The following is a 15,850-nucleotide window of genomic DNA, read 5'->3' on the forward strand; positions in this document are numbered from 1 at the left end:
GGTGTGATGGCTCGGAGCCTGGAGCCTGTTTCCGATTCTGTGTCTCCCTCTCTCTCTGCCCCTCCCCCGTTCATGCTCTGTCTCTCTCTGTTCCAAAAATAAATAAAAAACGTTGAAAAAAAAAAAAAAGAAAAAAAAAGAGAAAAAGAAAAAAAAAAAAAGAAATTTAATCTTAGAAACCAGCCACCGCCCATATAGCACAATTTCTATGGGATAATCCGGTTCGATGTCCACAAAGATTCATCTTATAAGCACATCTTTAGAACACGCCTTATCTGTCAATTAGTATTGCCAACATTTAAACTGCATTTAATGTGAGTTTCTCATCTCTCTAGGGAGCATCTCAAGACACTTCCTGTGTGCGGGCATTTCTACTCAAAAGGAATTCCTGAAAGAATTCCTTGAGAAAAAGTATTTCCCTTGAGAAAAAGTGTTTTGCATGATGTTCTATGGGGTTTTAAACCTAAATCACAAGATAAGAAATACTGCGTTACCGTAATGGATTAAAACATTTTTAAACCCAAACAACGTAGATACAACTGCCCAGAAACATGTCCTTTAATGAAACAAACAAACAAACAGAATTCTTCCACCTGATCAATTATTGAAGTTCTCATTCTGATTTGTACTGGTTTTCATCCACTGAGCCCTTTCCAGGAGAAACTGTGGGCTGACTGAACACACACTGACAGGGAGGCAAAAGATACACCCCACGGAGCGGGGAAGGTGGGCGCAATCCGAACACATGCGCGCCCCACCCGCCAATGTACAACTACTCGGGGCTCACCGTGACCTCACGGAGATGCTCCTCTGTAAGGAGCCAGCAAAGCTTCCTTTTTCTGGGTTAGCCCTTGGATTTTTTTCCCTGTCCCACAGTCAGTACGTACTTTGGTCAGAGTAAATTAAAATTCACATTTTGGATGCTGCTTGAAATGCACTGAATTGTTTCACAACTGAATTGTCACACACTTCCTCTGCCTTGGGAAGAAGGATGTCATTTTGATGTTTTTTTGTCATCTCCTCGCAGCATCAGACAAGGCTGGGCTGTCGGGGCTGGGGGCTTCTTTCCCTATAGATATTTATTTAGCATATGGAGCATACAAGGCAATACTGAAAGTTGTATCCTATAAGTGACTTGTCTGTCACCGGTGACACACAATAAAGGACTATGAGATAAGTTCTAGGAATTTTCTACAGGAGAAGAACTATTTCATGAGTACACAAGTTTTTTGTTTGTTTTTTAATTCTTGGTGCTACTTTGACATAAAAAGGTTGGTTGGCAGTAGCTCTTACAGATAAAATATATCATTAATAACAACATTTATTAAGTGCTCACCATGAGCCCACCATTGAGCCAGATACTTTGCATAGGTTGGCTCATTTACTCCTTTCAAAAATTCCAAAATGTAAATTTAATTATCCTCATTTCTCAGATGAGAAAACTGGGCTCAGAAAAATTAATTAACTTGCCCAAAGTCGTCCAGCTAGTTAGATGACTCAGGATAGTAGAATCAGGACGGGAGTTGGGGGAACATCCCTATCTGGAACACAGAAACAGCGCTAACATCATGCGTCTACTGATCACCTTCCAGCAATAATTCCCTAGTCAACATCTCAAATTTTGTTATTTCCTAAAACTCAGTTTTGTTTTGTTTCTTAATGTTTATTTTTGAGAGAGAGAGAGAGAGAGAGAGAGAGAGAGAAAGAGAGAGAGAGCGCATGCACGCGCACAAGTGGGGGAGGGGCAGAGAGAGAGGGAGACACAGAATCCAAAGCAGGCTCAGGGCTCTGAACTGTCAGCGCAGAGCCCGACGTGGGGCTTGAACCCATGAACCATGAGATCATGACCTGAGCTGAAGTCAGACGCTTAACCCACTGAGCCACCCAGGCACCCCCCCCCCAAAAGAACCCCTCAGTTTTAATGTTTTCCAAGTTGCCAATGGGACATGTCCAATATTTGTCTCAAAAATCAACACAAACAGGGGCACGTAAGTGGCTCAGTTGGTTGAGCATTTATTTGACTCTTGATTTTGGCTCAGCTCATGATTCTGGAGTTGTGGGATCAAGCCCCCGTCATGCTTATCAAGAAGCCTGCTTGGGATTCTCTCCCTCTCTGCTCTGCCCCTCTCTCCTGCTCACAGGCTCTCTAACTCCAAAAAACAAAAACGAAAACAAACAACAACAACAAAAACCATACACACATACACACATGCACACACACACAAAACAGAGCTCAGTTCACTAAGAATGAGCTTCTTATCCCAAATCCTTATATGTTCTGGCAATTCACTAATCCCAGGGTCCTCACACTCAGCTGATGTCATCTCCACAAGCTGATTACCAATCTACAAGAAAGCAACCATAACCCATTGAAAACCCACTCTTCTGGCTCTTGTTCTTAGGCGTTAGAGAGATACAAAGCTACCTACGCAAACACGCCCTTTAAAGGAGCTTAAAATCTGGGAGTATTCACACAAAAGGTTTAAAATGTAAACGGTAAATGATCCAGAAAAATGCAACTCGAATTCAGAAGACGGTTTACCTTGGGCTAGAGTTATAAAATGCTTCATGTGGGGCGCCTGGGTGGCTCCGTCAGTTAAGTACCTGACTCTTCATTTTGGCTCAGGTCATGATCTCACAGTTTGTGGGTTCAAGCCCTGCAACAGGCTCTGCGCTGACAGCATGGGGCCTGCTTGGGATTCTCTGTCTCTCCTAGTATCTCTCTGCCCCTCCCCCCTCTGAAAATAAATAAATACTTCCAAATAAAATAAATAAAATAAAATAAAATAATAAAATAAAATAATAAAATAATAAAACATTTCATGTGAGGGGTGAGATTTGACCAGCCTTCCAGGATAGAGGGCTTTGAAACAACCATCTTAAGAGAAATCCCTGCCTGTGGTAAAACATTCAAACTATCTAGAAGGACATGAAAGGGGAAAGAATCCTTGACTTTCCTCGTCCTAGCCCTAGGAGAATCTGTCAAGTAGACAGAATTCAAAATACATGAAAAGAAATAAAGAGGAGAGAATGGCCAGAATGGCCCAGTCATGACAAGTAGGGGTGGCTATAGCAGAAAGGAGGTTCCATGTAAGGGGCTGGTTAAGAAACGGAGCTAAGCAATGAAGGGAGCCCGCTGTGTGTCTGGCATTCATCCCACCCATGTGTCTGACAGCCAACTGTGGTCCTGGTTTGTGCTCAGATCTACGGGATGCAGGCAAGTGCAAAGGGACGTGACTGCTGTCCTCGTGGTCTCAAGGACAAAGTCTGAGGAGCCTCACAAAGACTTTGACTGTTCTTTGAAAAGTCAGCCCAGATCCAGGTGTAATCAGAAGGAGACCCTGCAGACAAGAAGTGCCATTAGGAGATTTCTGTGTATCCCACGCATAAAATGACGAAGCCCTAAAGTCAAGCAGCATCCGCAGAATTCACACAACACAACTACTCCAAACTTTCGTTTCATCAGGAAGAAATTAAGACCAAAAAGAAGTCATATGTCTTGCCCAAATTTGTAACATAATAAAAGGCTTTATAAAATGACCATTGAGGGGCACCTGGGTGGCTCAGTCGGTTGAGCCTCCGACTTCGGCTCAGGTCATGATCTCACTGTTGGTGAGTTCGAGCCCCACGACGGGCTCTGTGCTGACAGCTCAGAGCCTGGAGCCTGCTTCAGATCCTCTGTCCCTCTCTCTCTGCCCCTCCCCAGTTTGCTCTCTCTCTCTCTCAAAAAATAAATAAAATAAATAAAGGAATCTTTAAAAAACATAAAATAAAAAAAAAATAAAATGACCATTGATAAGAAAGTCTTAAAGAACTAAACGAGAAAATAAAACTTTAACAGTTTATAAGATATGAAAGGATGATGCCTTTATCACTTCAGAATTGGAAAAGATTTCTTAAACAAGATATCTTATCTATACCATAAACAATAAAAACTGCATCGATTTTAAATTTTAAAAAGATTTTTTTGGGCGCCTGGTGGCTCAGTTGGTTAAGCGTCCAACTCTTGATTTCAGCTCAGCTCATGATCTCACGGTTTGTGAGATCGAGCCCCTCGTCGGGCTCCATGCTGACAGCATAGAGCCTGCTTGGGATTCTCTCCTTCTCTCTCTGTCCCTCTCTCTCTCTCAAAATAAATATTTTTTTAACATTTATTTATTTTTGAGAGCCAGAGCATGAGCAGGGGAGGTGCAGAATGAGAGAGAGACACAGAATCTGCAGCAGGCTCCAGGCTCTGAGCTGTCAGCAAAGAGCCCGAAGCAGGGCTCGAAGTCACAGACCGCGAGATCATGACCTGAACCGAAGTCAGACGCTTAACTCACTGAGCCACTCAGGTGCCCCGACTTTCAAAATGAATAAATAAACAATTTGTTTTAAATAAAAAATAAATAACCAATTAAAAGATGATTTTCAAGGGCCAACAGACAGATGATAAGATGCTCAACCTGACTTATTTGGGAAATGCAAATCGAAACCGCACGGAGATATCGACTCCCACCTGTCAGAACGCTAAAATCAAGAAGATAAGAAACAACAAGTGTTGGCAAGAATGTGGATAAAAAGGAACCCCCAGGCACTGCTGGTGGGCATGCGAACTGGTGCAGCTTCCGTGAGAAACAGTATGGAGAGTCCTTTAAAGATCAAAAATAGAATTACCATATGATCCAGCAATTGCACTGCTGGGTACTTATTCCAAAGAATACAAAAACACTAATTTGAAAGGCAATATGCACCCCTATGTTTACTGCAGCATTATTTACAATAGCCAAGGTATGGAAGCAAGCCAAGCGTCCATCCATAGATAATGGATAAAGATGTGGCATATAAACACAGTGAAATACTAGCCATAAAAAAAAAAAAAAGAGTGAAACATTGTCATTTGCAACAACATGGATGGACCAAGAGGGTATAACGTTAAGTGAAGTAAGTCAGTCAGAGAAAGACAAATACCACATGGTTTCACTCATATGTGGAATTTAAGAAACGGAACAAAGGAACAGAGAGCAAACAATCAGACTCCTAATTATGGAGAAATGGTGATGCCAAAGGAGAGGGAGGAGGGGGGTGGATGAAATAGGTGAAGGGCACTTAGAGTACACTTATCATGGTGAGGACTGAGTAATGTATCGAATTGTTGAATCGCTATATCGCACATGTTAAATTAATAGAACATGGTTAGTTACGCTGGAATTTAACATAAAATAAAATAATCTTTTCGCCCAAAGACATCATAAAAATGAAAAGACAAGCCACCAGTGGGGAGAAGATTGCTGAAATGCCGATAACAGAAAAACTCTGGTATTCAGAATATATAAATAACTCTTACAAATCAATAACCTCTTTTTTAAAGCTGTGGGAGAATGGACAGCATGTATGAATAAGCATTCCGAAGAGATCTGAATGGTAATCAACAGAGGAAAGAAATAGTCAACATTACTAACAGTCGGTCAGGAAGCAACACGTTTAAACTACAAGGAGCCATCATTTCACATTCACAATCCTGGCAAAAAATAAAATGGATCACCAAATACTGGCAAAGATATGAGGGAAAGGGGGCTCTTCTAGATTGCCGATGGGAGTATAAAGAGTTAAATACTTTTTTGGTAATTTGGCACCCACTAAAGGTGAGGGCACAAATCCCACCCTTCCATAATTCCACTCCTAAGGAGATATGCTAAGGAAAGTCTCCTTTGTTAGCACAAGACATGTTTATATATGAATGTTCACGGCAGCCTTGTTGGAAAATACCCTGACTGCCCACTGACAGAAGACTGATACATTAAACATGATATATTATGCAACGGAATACCACACTGCAGTAGAAATGACTAAATAGGATCTACATATATCCACAAAACACTAATCCATTAAAGTAAGGTGAAAAAGACTACAGAGCAATTTACTATTTATATAGTTTACAAACAGCAAAGCGAGACTATATTGCTAAAATACACACATACATAGCAAAGCATAAGGAAATGCATGCGAATGATAAAAACAAAAATTCAGTACAGGCATATGCTGTTTTATTGCACTTCACTTATCGCATTTTTTTTTACAAATTGAAGGTCTGTGGCAACCCTGCGTTACGCAAATCTTTGGGCGCCATTTTTCCAACGACATTTGCTCACTTCAGGTCTCTGTGTCCCATTTTGGTAATTCTCGCCATATTTCAACCATTTCATTATTATTATATTTGTTATGGTGATCAGTGATCGGTGATCTGTGCCATCACTTTGTAATTGTTCCGGGGCACCATGAACCATACACATACAAGATGATGAACTTAATCCATCAACATCGTGTGTTCTGATTCCTCCACCAACCAGCCAATCCCTGTCTCTCTCCTTGGACTTTCCTATTCCCTGAGACACAACAGTATTGAAATTAGGAAAGTTAACAACCTTACAACCACCTCTAAGCTTTCAAGTGAAAGGAGGCAGTCAATCAATGTGGCAAACTTCATTGTCTTCTTTTTAAAAACAATATTTTTAATGTTAACTTATTTTTGAGGGAGGGAGAGAGAGCGAGCGGGATAGGGGCAGAGAGAGAAGGAGACAGAGGATCTGAAGCAGGCTCTGAGCTGATAGCACAGAGCTGGATGCGGGGCTCGAACCCATGAACCATGGGATCCTGACCTGAGCCAAAGTCAGACGCTCAACCTGAGCCACCCAGGCCCCCTCATCGCTGCCTTCTTTTAAGAAATTGCCACAGCCACCCCAACCTTCCTGATGAGTCATCAGCCCCAACATCAAGGCAAAACCCTTCACCAGCAAAAACATTACAACTTGCTGGACGCTCAGAATATAGTTAGTATTTTTTTACTAATAAAGTATTTTTTTTATTTAGGTACGCATATATATGTCTATTTTAGAAATAATTCTATGGCACACTTCATAGACTACAGCATAGTGTAAACATAATTTAATGCAATGGGAAACCAAAAAATTCATTTGACTCGCTTTATTGTGATACTTTATTGTGATAAAGTTCGATCTAGAATCGAACTTGCAGTGTCTCGGAGGTACGCCTTTATAGAGAGTACCATTGAGGGGAGAGATGCTTTGAGAAAGAGGACTCTGGGAGTATTAACAGTACGTGTAATGACTTGTTTCACCATCTGGAGGGGGGGTGAATGCATAGGTGTTTATTTTGATATTTAATTTTTTGGTGTTACTAAAATATTTCACAATAATCTGTAATTAGCAACAAAGAATTGAACAGTAGTTTGCAACACAGGTATAGGATAAAAGAGAAATGAGTCAAATATTACTCGAAATCTGTTCCAAAATATTTTTCATGTCTTCTTTTCTCCCATGGTTACTTCCTTAGACCTGGTTCCCTTCATTTATGCCCCAATTAATGCAACAGCCTCCTCTCGGTTCTCATCTGGTGCTAGACCCACCTACTTCCATCAGTTTAAGAGGCCAGCCACTTCTCTGTATCACTGTCTCTTCCAAATCCTTCAAGGTTCCTGTCAACTCTAAACATTCTCCATCCTTCTCAATCAAATTCATCTCCAGGTCTAATTCAAATGCATCAGGGGAGCCAGAGCAGAGAAGCATCTCCTTGAACCAGGAATACACCAAGTTGGTTTGCATTTCCATGTCTTTGTAAATGTTTTTGCCTTATCTGAAAAGTCATCCTTTCCATTTAACTCTTACCCATCCAGGAAGACGGATCCAATGATCCCGTCCTTTGTTGAGTTTTGTCATTCCTTAAAAGCCCAGGATAAGTATGACTGGTCTCAGACATTTGAGCCCTTAGTTTGATTTTATAACGTGTTCTTACTAATTATTTTCTACATGTTACTCTTATCCCCTGGATTAGATTTTAAGCCACCCAAGGATTTGAACAGTGTTTCCATTTCTGTATTCTGCACGCTAATGAGTACACAGGAGATATTCTAATTTTGTTTGCCTGTTTGCCCATATGTGGGGGCTATATCCATGCCAAGATCTACATCGACCATCTACATCCCTTAGGATTCTTATCATCAAAGCAAGATAATTTAAAACATCAATAAAAGAAAAACAGATCTGGAGAAATTATTGCACATCATAGTTTGTAGCAACATGAGCCATGCCCGTGTTAAGTCTTACTTTTCCTCATTTAGGGCTGAACAGTGGATCGAGCATCGAAAGCAGGGTGTCACGTGTCAGATTAAGCGTATCCACGAGGGTGGCCCACCTCACCACATCATTCAAGACCTCAGAAGCACAGAGTGGGACGGAATATACTACAAGCCTGGCCAGAAACTAGTATTAAAAAAAAAAAAATCATGAAACTACTCAGAAGGCTGTGAGTCCACCTAATTTTAAGTGGCAGATTCCAGCATCACCTATGAATGAGAGCCACACCCCACGCAGGTTCTAAGGACATATACAGAAATCAGGCACAAGCAAGAAAGTCGGTTGTAGCCACTTCTCTTCTTCCTGCTAGATTGGTCTCTCATCCTTGTGGTCTGATTCAGTCTTTCAATGTCCTTCCATACGCGGCTCCTATACTCACCATTGTCTCTGAGCTTATGGTCTCCTAGGGGTGGACAGGCACATAAACAGACAATGAAATACAAAACTACGAAATGTGTACCAGATTCCACAGAGACATAGGAGGGAGTGCTCAGTCCTTTGGGGTGGCCAGGAAGAAAAGAGCTAGTGCTACATTTGGAGGGGGGGGGACTCAAAGCATAGGCAGGTGGGGGGGTGAAGCTATTCATATGCTTATTTCAAGTAAGAAAGGGGAAGAAGGGTAGGGGATGGGAGGTTTTGTTTTTGTGTTATTTGTTTTGTTTCTTAATCCTTGTCTTACTTCAGGACCTCCCTCAGTTTTCCAGCAGACTGCAGTTTCCCTGGTTGGGAAACCAGCACAAAACTAACCCAGCACACGTTGGCCACGCTGGGATCAGGCCTGTGTCTTCCAGGTGTTATCAGAGTAGAGAATGCAGGATTCGAGATTGCAGGGGGCCTCTAAAAGCCACATGATACTACCCTCAGGGTTCTGGTCCTTACACAGTTAGAGTACAGATCTGCATCCCCTCATGGGTTTATTAATTCATTCACTTCACTGCTGTTAACTGACCACTTACTGAGTGCCAGCGGCTGTGCTGGGCCCTGCTGACATTTGGTGAAGTGCCGTATTTAGTCCTTGATCCCATGGAATGCACAGTTCAGTGGGGAAGACAGTTGACGGGATCATCATAGAAGTCAAAGCATCGTTATTTACTGGAAAAGGACCGCGAAAAGAAGAAAAGTATAAAGCGGTAAAGCTGCATTCAACTGGAGAGCCTCACTGATTAAATTAAATTTTCAGCTGAGGTCTCGGAAAGAGGAAATAATGTAAGAAACAGTGTGCCAGGGAGAGTGGGGAAAGGACATCTTATGCTGCTTCACAGAAGCTATAGAACCAAGCGATTCTCTAAATTGCCTAGGGAAGGGCTCACACAATCAACTTCTAAACATGTTACTGCTTCAAGGTCCGGTCCCTCCCCACCCCTACCCCACTCCCACCTCTCCACCCCTTGGGCTCTAACGGAAAAGAATATCCCTGTTTGAAAGACTGAAAGGTTATTCTGCTTCTGGGTTAATGTCTGGGAAAAGAGCTCCCAAGGGAGTGACTACGCATTGCCTTTTTACTAGAGTAGTATGATGAATCATAGCATGGAATAGTTGTTTGCAAAGTCTGAGACAAGATCAAAATGCCATTTGCCTCTGAAACTGCAGCGTGTGTTTTGTAAAGAAATCTCAGTGATATCTAGCAGGGAGATTTCTAGTCCAGAAACACACTTCCCTCCGAGCTTCCACTGAAATTGAAACTGAGGGAGGAAGGGTCTCCAGAGAAAGGGTGTAATCTTGAGGTCAGAGCAAAGATTAATGCCAGTCCTCCCATCATATACGAATAAACGGTCTCCAGGAGTAGAATGAAAAGGGAAGTTACTCTAGCAGATGTTTTCAAATTAGCCAAAACCGTGTCACAGAGCAAAGCGGCAGAGCTGGAAACATGCCCAGAGAGAGAGAGAGAGACCTCCCCACAAGCTGCCTGAGGGAGCCATTTAAATGTCTCTGAGCCCTCCCGGTGCAGACTGGGAGGGTGCGGACTGGGACACACAAGCTGGGGAGGGAACCGGCCCTAACCAGAACCCTCATTTCCTAATTGCTTATCCAGGGCTTCGATAAGCCCCTGCTCTGATGAATACTAAGAAAATCTGGCAGTTCACACACCGCCACACTACACTCTCCGTGGCTTGCTTTTGTGTCGCTGCTTGCACACCCAACAAAAACATGTGGAGAGAGGATCTAGAAATTGTCAGTGACATCGGGTGAGCAAACTCTGATAAGAGAATATAAACACGAACAGTTTCGTTGTGAGCCAAGATGCACAGCAGATCCAGAACCCTGATTCCTCATCACAACAACCCCAAGGGGGGCAATCACATCCCAGTTTCACTGGTTCTCATCTACCCAAGAAAAGGTCCAAGAATCTGGGCCAGAAATCTATGGCTGGTTGGCCAGAGGGCCTCCTGTGCATGAGCTGGTCTTCTGAAGCGGGATAGCACTTCTTACCTGCAAATCATGAACTCCTACGGGAAGGCGAAAACAATAAACACCAACGTTTAACTCCATAAAGGAAGAGAATAACTAGTTTCTCACCGGTACAGCAGCTGTCTGGCCCCTGCCATTCACTAGAATGAAGAATATAAAATTGATGGGTCAACACAACTCATATGCAATACCAACCTCGTGTGTGTGTACGTGTGTGTGTGTGTGTGTGTAGTAAATGTACATAAATGCTCAAATGCTTATTATACATGTTTTTAATATTTAATTTTCTATTAAAAATTTTTTTTTGCATAAAACAAATATGTGTTAGAAGAAAAGGAACTGATACCCGGTATGTCAGGCAATGAGTTATCAGCAGATGTTTAATAGACGAAAGCAAATGACTGTGGTAGAAGAAGGAACATCTCTCCAATTCCTGAAAGACCACACATCTGTGAAAGCCAGGTCCATTGGGCAGTAACAGGAACCAGGCTACAAATTCCCCATGATTTCAAAAGGAGGTAGGGAGGGGCACCTGGGTAGCTCAGTCGCCTCCAACTTCGGTTCAGGTCATGATCTCATGGCTCCCGAGTTCGAGCCCCACATTAGGCTCTGTGCTGACAGCTTAGAGCCTGGAGCCAGCTTCAGATTCTGTGTCTCCCTCTCTCTCTCTACTCCTACCCTGCTCTGTCTGTCTGTCTCTCTCTCATAAATAAATAAATAAATAAATAAATAAATAACATAAAAAAAATAAAAATAAAAAGGAGGCAGGGAGAAAGTTAAGGGTGGGGGGAATGGGCAGTGAAATGATCCCTTTCTTTGAAAATGGAGAATTACAAGCTCTTAGGATCCTCTGGAAATAAAAGACAGCACAAGACATGGAGTGCTTTTGAAACCCCAAGCATCTCAGCAGCACAAAAATGTTTAGAATGCTAGAAAAAGGGCCTTCTTGTGATTGTGTTTCTGTCTTTTGTGACTGTGCTTCTTTAAAATGAAAAACACATTACGCGAACAACATACAACATACGTACGCAAGGCATAGATAGTAAATATGAGAGGTAGGGGGTGGGGCGTGTTGAGATTTCTGAAAAGTCTGGGTAGCCTTTCAGCTTTCCTTGGTGCTGCTCCTTTAGCAGGGGGGAAATAATTACCAAGGAAAAAGAGGAAAGAAACAAAAGAACTTACAACAGCATTGTGTCCTTAAATTAGGCAAAGAAAGGCAAGTGTGGTTTCTATAGAGATGAACTCTTCATAAAAATCCTCCAGTTCGATGAATGCTTCCTAAGGAAAACTTCTGTGGGGAACAGAGTTGGTCTGATAAAGCATGGAGCTAATTGTGGGAATAATCAAGAAGACAGCATCATGGGAGTTGGCGTCTATCATACAAACTTCACTATAAAAACACTCATTTGGATAGCATGTGATGATTCTTTCTCAATTCAAAATATTATATGAAATCGAAATCAGAATGTTGATTTTTTTTTTGTTTCCAGAAGTTGCTATACAAAGAATATGGCCCTTGCCTCAATGAAGTTGTAGCTGAAACTATTCTCATGCTACATATCTCTAAATGAGTCATTAGTATGAACTCAGCTTCCCTCCTCCTAGTTTTAATTTTATATCAAAAAAAATAATGAATCTAGTTGGCTATATGGAATGAAGGCACACATGCCTAACAGAGTTAAAGCAAAATGCATGCAACCCATCTTTCCAAGTTTGATTCAAAGGACATTTAAGCTTAGAAGGATTTAGAAAGTAGAACACCGCTTAGTTTTAGGCTATTTCTCTATATGGGGTATGCAATATTTTGAGAAGAAGGTCTTGCTTTCCATAATTACTGACATGTTTCATCAAGGCTTTAGTCCTGGCAGAATACAATTTATGTTGGAGGAGAAATTAAAGAAAATTCCCCACAGGGAAAACTCATGTACGTGTTATCTCTCAAAAGCACAACTGCGTATGTGTTATTTGAAGAGTTTTGTCAGAAAATCACTTCACAGCTTTTTAAGGAATCTTTTAACCAGTTCATTTTGCCAACATTTATGTTGCCTATAATATTTGAAATAAGATACTTCACTTGGGAAACAGAATAGAAACCCTAATGGAAACATACAGAGAAATAGAAAGACAGGTATAATTTTTTTAATGTCCTATATTTGCAAATATGCTCAAGTCTTTTCTCATTCAAGTAGCATTTTCTCTTCAGCGAGTCAGTTTTGTTTTGTTTTTCAAAAGCAGTCCTGGGATTTTAGATCTGAAACTTGTAATATTGCAAAGCAGTGTCTTCACCTGCTGCAACTTTAAACTGAAGTGATACATCCAAAGGAAATTAATACCACAGCTACTGATATCAGAGTCCATGAAATTCTCTATTTCCTCTTTATGCCAGAATATAAATTTTCTGAACTGAGTAATTTTTATGACCTGACCACTTAAATTTCATATATTTTGCATAGATATATGCAACGTGGTTTTATGGCTTTGAATTTCCTTTGTAAACATTTGAGAAAAGAAAACTTTATCCTTTTGACATTATGTAAATTGAGACACTTCTAACATTTCTTGCTTCTATGTCATTTCCGTCCAAGTTGGAATAACGACTATTGCTATAGATGCAAAATTACATTGGCCAATAGAAAGTTGCTTCCTGAAACTGAAATTCTGCTATAAATAACATTCAAAAAGCAGTTAGGTCCTCCCTGGTAAAAATAAATTGGCAAGATGTTTGCACTGGGTCCTAAAATCGCTTTCCTAGCTCTAAACATTCCTCATCCCAGTGCCTGACTACAACTCAGATCGATCCTTCACTTTACGAAGCCATTCATGATTCATGAACACCATAAAAGATAAAGATCTGTTCTTAATTGTTACTTTAATTATATGTCTTTCATCTTTGTAATTCCATAACTTCCCATGTTATGCCAAGGGAGGCAGGAAGCATCGATCTCTCAGGAACCCAAGCCAGGCTCACTGTGTCAGGGGTGTACATAGAGTCCTGCCTGGGTCCATAAAAGAAATAACATCTACCCACCCGCGTCCCTGTCCCGGCCCTCTGGCCACTTCATACCCCCTCCCCTCCGCACGCCCCCTCCGGTTTTCAGACAGAAAATTCCGCAGCGCTAGTGGCCCGGAGGAAGGCGAGCCCGGGAACCGAGGGCGCGAGCCGAGCTCCGGTACAGGCACTCAGTGTCTCGGGGCGCGGGCACCCGAACAGCGGGTCGCCGCTTCCCACGGCTTCCCGGGGGCCACCGGGTGAAGCAGGGACAGCTCGCCTTCCTCGAGGAGCGAGCGCCGCGGCCGGAGTCCTGAATGCAGGGTCTTCATCTCCCAGCGGCCCTCCGAAGGTCCCTTCCGCAGCTGCAGCCGCCCCTCAATGAAAGTGCAATTTGTTATCTCTCCCAGCCCGGAGGAGAAGTCCCGGTTTGGTCTCCGCTCCAGCCCCGCTCATTCAATTCACTGAATACCGCGTCTCAAGGTTGGCCACGCGATTCGCCGGGAACTGGCCTCGGCCGCGGGCGGGGGGCGACTCTACAGTGACCTCCCCCTTGAATCCCGTCCTCTGTGTGTGTGTCTCTCTCTTTCTGTGTCTCGTTCTCCCCCTGCGAGCTTCTGTCTGTCTCTCTTTGTGTCTCTGTTTCTCTGGCTTTCTCTCTTACGCGCGCGCGCGCGCGCGCGCGCACACACACACACACACACACACACGGGAGGAGGCTCTCTCCACAACCAAAGCCAAAATGTCACCTAAAAACCCAAGTGCAACAACTTGCCTGGCAAACGACCCAGGAGCCTGCCGAGAACTCCCCTGCAGTGAGCAGCCCCCTCCTCCCCTGCAAGGTGCACCGGGGGTTGGGGCGGGGGGAGGTGTGAATTTGGCCGGTGGAGATGACGGGAACTAGTGTTCTCCCCTCCCCCTTCCAGGACCCTGTCGCAATTAGAAATCCGTCCCCTCCCCGGGCCCCAAGAGGGAGTAGCCAGGACCACAAGCCCGGAGAGGGGCGCGCTGGCCCCCGGATTCCCGGGGTCCCCAGGGGGTCCGGGAGTGCGCCCCAGGCGGCGGATGGCGAAGGAGAAGCGGGCCAAGGGAGCCCAGCCCATCGTCCCTCCGCGGGCGAGAGGAGCGGCGACCGCGCGGCGGTCAAGAGACACCCAGCGCGCTGCGATCGCGGTGGTTGGCGGCGGCCCGGGCTCCGGTTGCTGCCGCCACGCGCGCACGCCCCATCCCCGCAGCGCAGCCCGGCGTTACCTTGCCGCTGCCCGCAGTCCGGCCCTGGATCCCTGCGTCCGTCCGTCGGTCCCACTAGCCTCGGGGGGAGGACGAAAAAGGGTGTCCCCGCGGCCCGGACAGGGTCTCAGCGAGGCGACGGGAAGCAACGGAGAGAGGAGCAGAGGCGGCTGCGACCGCTCCCGCCGATGCTGCCGCCGACTTCGCCGGGCCGGAGGTGTCGGAGAGGCCGTGTCCTCGGGATTGCGGCGCCCGGAGCGCAGCGCTCGCCTCTGGCGCGGAGGCTGAGCGCCTGGACGCGGCGAGCTGGGGCGGCGAGGCTGGGCTGGTCACCCGCCCCTGGGTGCATGTTAATACGGTGGGGAGGAGGAGTCCCGCGCTTCCTCCGCCCAACCACCGGAGCCGGCGGGCGGGCGGCGGCCGCGGCCCGGAGCCAGCCGCTCCCACCCGCCCCAGCTACTACGGCGCGGCCACTCGCCCTGGCCCCAGCCCAGGCACGTGCGCCGAGGCCGCGGGGAGGCGCCCGGCCTCTCCCGGAGCGTGCTCTTGGCCTGCGGCCTCTGCCCGCTCAGCCTTCCGGTGGCGAGTGCACTCACACGCACTCAAACCGGACCGACGGGAAAGCCCCGCGTGCCTGGGACGGAACCGAGAGGCGGCCCCCCGTTAGTGGGCGTGCCCCGTCCGTTCCCTGGCGCAGAGTCTCCGGGGAATTGAACCTGCTCTTCTACTCTTGCCAGCCGTTGTCCCTAACCTTGTCTTTTAAAGACAAGGGCTCGGGAGAACTCGTAACAACAGTTCTTTCTCACAGGAGATCAACTTGGCGAAGAGAGGGTTTCCTGCCCTCTCCTCTCCATCCTCGGGGTCCCCACTAGAATTTTTGAAGAAGTAATCGCCAGGGAGGAGACAGGGTAGACTCACAAGAACGGACGTTCAAACCCAGTGCCATTACTTTCAGCTACTCCTCGGAACCTCAGTTTCCCTTGTCTACACAAAGATGGCTCTTGGGTGCGTGGGTGGGTGTGGCTTAGGTTACACGATATTTATTCCACCGGTTCTCTCGGTATTAAGGAAAAGGAATCCCTTTTCCTCC

The 15,850-nt window shown here is 44.9% G+C and overlaps 1 protein-coding gene across 2 annotated transcripts in view; it reads right to left on the minus strand.

Moving 5' to 3' along the window:
• Nucleotides 1-14,869, minus strand: part of DLGAP1 (DLG associated protein 1) — a 933,957-nt gene extending 919,088 nt beyond the window's left edge. For both annotated transcript variants that reach the window (XR_007455301.1, XM_049619697.1), the window contains exon 1: nt 14,782-14,869. The gene's annotated coding sequence lies outside the window, so the exon portion shown is untranslated. The remainder of the gene's footprint in view (nt 1-14,781) is intronic.
• Nucleotides 14,870-15,850: the final 981 nt, after the last annotated feature.

Source organism: Panthera uncia (assembly GCF_023721935.1).
Source record: "Panthera uncia isolate 11264 chromosome D3 unlocalized genomic scaffold, Puncia_PCG_1.0 HiC_scaffold_8, whole genome shotgun sequence".
Lineage (NCBI taxonomy): Eukaryota > Metazoa > Chordata > Mammalia > Carnivora > Felidae > Panthera > Panthera uncia.